Below are 5,633 nucleotides of genomic sequence, written 5' to 3' on the forward strand. Positions count from 1 at the left end.
CTCTCGGACCCTTCCTTCTGCTCTCCCGTACCCTCTCTGCTCTGGCCACCCTGGCTCCCCTGCTGAGCCAGACACCCCAGGGGCACCTCAGGAACTCTGCATGTACTGCTCCCTGCCCGAACCAGTCTGCCCTCGGACAGCTGCCCGCCCTCTCCCTTACCTCCTTCAGGTCTTCACCCAAATATCTCCTTCTTGGTGTGGCCTTCTGGGGTCACTCTCTCGGAAGGGAACCTCCTGCTGCTTCGATTTTTCCTTCCTAGCAGTTATCCCCACCTGACCTCTTCTATATTTCACTTTCCTCTCTTGCTCGTTTTTGTCTACCAGAATGCAAGCTCCTAGAGGGCAGGGGCTACTTACTGTCTGTTTTGTCCACTGTGGTATCCCCAGTGCCTAGAACAGTGCCTGGTACCCAGCAAGGATTAAGTGCTTGTTGAACAAATGAATACACGAATGAACAGACCTTGCATACATTTAAACATCTCATTTCTAATGATGCGCATCTCCTCCTGTCACCTTTGTCAGGTAGGCGTGGCTGGCCAGGCTGGCTGTCTGTCTGTCTGTCTGTACTGCCTGCCTCATGCTCCCTGTCTGGCTGCACTTCCTCCCTTAGTCCTCCTTTAACCGTGACAGTGTGGACGGTGACAGCTCAGGGGTCAGTGATGAGGAAGGAAACTTGACTGCTGCAACATAAAGTATCAATAAGGGACTCTGTAGCTGACAGCATGCATGATTGTGATACATGTTCAAAGCTCATCTCAGTTATGGGCACTTGTTCATTTTTTCTGACTTCAGAAGTCTCTGCATTAAAAGCCTTGCTCCTACAATCATGCTGAGCACGACTGTGCCAATGGGAAGTGGTGTCCAGGGAGGGCCCCTGAGCACCAACCCAGGATAGCCCCAGTTTGACACTTAAATTATGTTGAGTGTAGAGGGTTCTTCTTTGCATAAAGAGAACTTCTTGCACTTGGGGGTTTTGTGTGGGGCTGGAGAGGCTGACAAAAAACAATGGGGTTGAACCATCCACAGGAGATCACACATGGCCAAAAAAGTGTGACTTGGCTTGCTGCCTGCTGGAGTGCAGATTGCCGAAGTTGGCAGGGGACTCCACCTAATTATCAAGGTGGCTGTGAGTTACTGTCCAAAGTCTCCAGCAGCAGAGGAAACTCTGCCAATTCTCAGCACACAGGATCTGGCTAATTTGGTAACATATGATGGGGAAAAAGTGGGTCATTGATTTCCTCTGCCACCACACTGACTTCTGCAAAGTTGCTGTCCCTCATCTCCCAGAATGATGCCTTGTGCCTTCATTCCAAGGTGATGGGATCAGCATCTCGAGGAAGACAGAGCATCTTAGAGATTGCAGATGAGCCAATGAAAACGTATTTATTGTTAAGGGAAAAAGTAACTTCAGGCAATTTCCCTTGTGAGTTGCCCACTTATTTCCAAATTGGCATGATCCTAACACTCTGTGGATATATATGACTCATTCCAGCCAGGATGAGGAGGATCATGGAGCCACCTGCTGAGTGTCCTAAGTGACAGGGAAGTTGGATGTCATGAAAAGTCAGGACAAAGACCCCCAAATCCCTTGAAACAGATAGAGAGATATTCTTATAGGGTGGGGTGAAACTGGACATTCACTAGAAACAACTATTTTCTCCATTATCCTCACTGGTTTTGTTAGGGTTGCATGGCTCGGAAGGCAGCTGTGCTCACCACTATACCACCAACACGGGTTACATGGCTCGTTGAATACAGATCACCCGAATAAAACACAAATGTTCTCCTTGTACATACACACCAAAACCCACAACACGGTTTATTATCCTTTTACTGTGTGGTCTCATTAGACATCTGGCAATGCTGAGGCTGAACAAGTCCAATAGCAGAGCTAGAGGATTTGGTGACAGAGAGGTGTCATCTGATGGCACAAGGTCAATGTGACAAAGGAGCTAAGAATCAACACCTCCCACTGGGTTATCGCCAATTAGCAGCCAGGTTCTCCAGCAACCCCAGGCAGATGTTATCACTGAGCTGACTACTGACATCGCTCCTCGGTATCTGTCCTGAGTTTTAATGCAGAAATAGAGAGAGAAATTAATTTGTGATTAAGGTAGGCACAGCACTTAGAACTCTGGACCCAAGGTTGTCTGGGGAAGTCTTCCATACTGAAAATCTGGAAGAAACAACTCTTCTCTTCTTAAAAATTATGTTCTTTACCCATTTTTCACTGATATTTAGTATTATGAAAAATATCCTGGTTATGAAGTGAAAAGCCCTGGGCTACACCCCAGTTCTGCTCATGGTGTGTTGTTAGTGGAACAGATTGTCCCACACAGAAGGGGGTCGTTTAAAGATCAAACAGCATATAAATGACAAACTGCATTTTACAACTGTAAAAACTATATAAAAATGTAATACTCTCAAAACTACTGTGTGTTCTTTAAGAAGCCCGGAAGAGAGGGAACGTGCATTGAGTGACAGCTCGTCAAAGAGATCCTAGGAGGAAGCAGAAATGCGAAACCTGAGCTTGATCCGTAAGTGTGCTGTAGACCTGTCAGTCACAAACTCTCAGCCACTGAGCTAAGAGCTGAGGCTGGCATGAGATGGAACGGTTGGGTCCCCGCCATGCTATCAAAGCACATTCCAGCTGCAGCTGGTAAAAATAATGACCAGAATTCACATTTTAATAACTTAAAAATGCATATCGCAATCGTTTTTTCTTTCTGTGGTGCTTCACCACCCTTTCTTAAACTATTGTACTCAAGGCATAAAATAAATGTCAGGTGCTATGAACTGAATCGTGTCCCCCCAAATTCAGATGTTGAAGCCCGAACACCTGGTGTGATGGCATTTGGAGGTGGGGCCTCTGGGAGGTGATTAGGTTTAGATGAGGTCATGAGGTGGGGTTTTCACGATGGGATGAGTGCCCTCACAAGAAGACACACCAGAGCTTGCTCTGTCTGCCTCTCTACCATGTGAGGATGCAGTGAGAAGGTGGCCATCGCAAGCCAGGAGAAGAGCGCTCACCGGTCCCTGAACATACTGGCACTCTAATCTCAGGCTTTCAGCCTTCAAAACTGTGAAAAAGTAAATTTCTGTGTTTAAGCCACTCGGGAGAAGAGCGCTCACCGGTCCCTGAACATATTGGCACCCTAATCTCAGGCTTTCAGCCTTCAAAACTGTGAAAAAGTAAATTTCTGTGTTTAAGCCACTCAGTCTGTGGTATCTGTTACAGCAGCCCGAGCAGACTACCAGGTTTAGTCCAAAGGATGGAAAATATGAACAAAAAGAGGAGAAAGAAAGCTTTTTATCATTAAATGTTTATAAGGAAGATGAAAACAGGATATTCTTAACCTTTCTAGTGGGAGAATCAAGTAGGTCATACCTTACACCATCAGACAGGTGTGTTTCACCCAAATTGGTCAAATGAGACAAGAAATCAGTATATCACGATGTACTAGGAAAAAGGAGCCGGTACATTGCAAGCCCCACTTCCACAATCATTGAGTTCCTGTAAACACAGGCAAAGATATGAGTTTAGAACAATAAGTAAAACACTTAGCTTCACCAAACCATAGATCATGCGTAGCAACTTGCCAGTGAAACACTTCCAACAGAGGAGAAGATCCAGTGAGAGAGGGAAAAAGGAGAGACAGGACTTCCAAGGGACTCAAAAGCAGCCGTAGAGATCCTCTGTCAGATGGCAAAATTGGGGAGGGCTTGGTAGAAGCAGATTGCTTCATGTTCAACCACAGAGCTTTTGGGTCAGCCAGGGAAGTGCCTTCTTTCTGGGGACAGGGACCAGGGATGAACCTACAGGAATCAAAAGCCCAGAGCAGCCACAAAGTAGAACACGGTTGAGGCCTAGGCCTGGGGGGTCCAATTAGAGAAAGAGTAAGGTTCCAGTTCCATCTGTTTCTGTGGTTTTCCAGTTGTCTTTTTTCCTGTAAGGTTGATTGGTTATTAATTAATGAATTTATTTCAAAGTAAAATTTGTATCTTGCACACTGAAGACACTACGTATATGTTGCTGAATAAACTATTTCAGATTAGGTGCTTAACATAAGTTAGCTCATTTAATTCTCACAATATTTATTTAATGATAGATAATTAGATCCATGTTAAAAATAAAAAAAATCACACTCAGAGAAGTTAACTTGCTTAAGGTTGCAAAGTGGTCAAGGTCACATTTGTATCCAGTTCTGCCTTTTGCCATGATTTCCAGCTGCCTCTGCATCGGCAGGATGGTGTCCTGAGGCTCACAGGTGGGCCCTGAGGTGTGGGTGCTGCCCTAAAGGGAGAGGCAGAAGGGAGTGGGGCCAAGCATGCTGTTCCTTCCTTCTGCTGGGGTTTCTTCACAGCCTTGCTCTCGTTCCTGAAATTATTCCATCTCTAACAGTATTGAGGGCGACCAGCAGACCCTAATGACAACAGTTCTGTTTTCAGTATTTTATTATGTCACTTAAAAAGTACTGCTTTTTTTTTAAAATTAAGGAGATCAAAAAACATTGTTAATATGTTTAAATTATCATTTAGATTTTATGTAGTTATCTCCAGGGCACAGTGAATGATCATGGGAGCAAGACAGAGGCTTGCCAAGCTGTTTTCCACAATAAGCTCAGCTACTTAAAGTGTGGGTGGTTGCTATGGGTAACTACTTAAATACACTCAGGGAAGGTGGGGGGAGGGAGGGCTGAATAGCACGGGCATTTAATGGATTTTAGGAAAACAAAACAAAATAAAAACCCTAAAATTTTTTCCCCAAGGGTCACTCCACCCTCCATTAATGCCAGGAATTTCCTCTGCCTGAGATGGCTGTTTTCTTTCAAGACAGTCAAGGAAACAGGCATGGGAAAGAGGATCATAACCTGTCTTCTAAATGGCTCAGTCAGTATCAAAATACTAAAAAAGGAAAAGAAGCTAAAAATTCCTAGCTGTTGATCAATATCACCATGACTGTAAGTCAAAAAACAAAAAAAAGCAAACGAGAATAACCACCTATTTTTAATGGCCCCCTGAGTTGCTTTTCCAATGGCAGATTGTTGATATTCAACCCCTGGGTGGCATAGTCTTTAGAACGCAGTACTGCTCACAGGAAATTGAAAAGGCAGATTTTATGATTATACTATGCTGGTGGCTGGTTATTATTTCACTTTATATCATGCTTTTTGATTCATTTTCATGTTTTTTGAATGATCAAGTGCTTTGGGATCCTAAGCATTCATGTTCACTGAAATTACTTTTAAACTCTTAGTTCATTCTTGCTCTCTTACCCAATGATTTTAATCCTATATCAATTTTGACATGATGTATCTCTTTTTCTTATAACTAGGCCTTTTTGCCTTCCATAGCTCTGCATAAAGAATATTGCCCATTCGAAGAGGGAAGTGCCCATATAAATTATATAGGCACATTGCGTTCAATGGAATACTTAACCGTTGTTAAAAAGAATGCAGTTAATCTATGTGCACTTATATAAATCAATGTTTAAGATATAATTTTAAGTGAAAAGAGCAAATTGTAGTATGAAATACTTAACCGTTGTTGAAAAGAATGCAGTTAATCTATATGCACTTATATAAATCAATGTTTAAGATATAATTTTAAGTGAAAAGAGCAAATTGTAGTAT

Source organism: Galeopterus variegatus, unplaced genomic scaffold (genome assembly GCF_000696425.1).
Source record: "Galeopterus variegatus unplaced genomic scaffold, G_variegatus-3.0.2 Scaffold9322, whole genome shotgun sequence".
Lineage (NCBI taxonomy): Eukaryota > Metazoa > Chordata > Mammalia > Dermoptera > Cynocephalidae > Galeopterus > Galeopterus variegatus.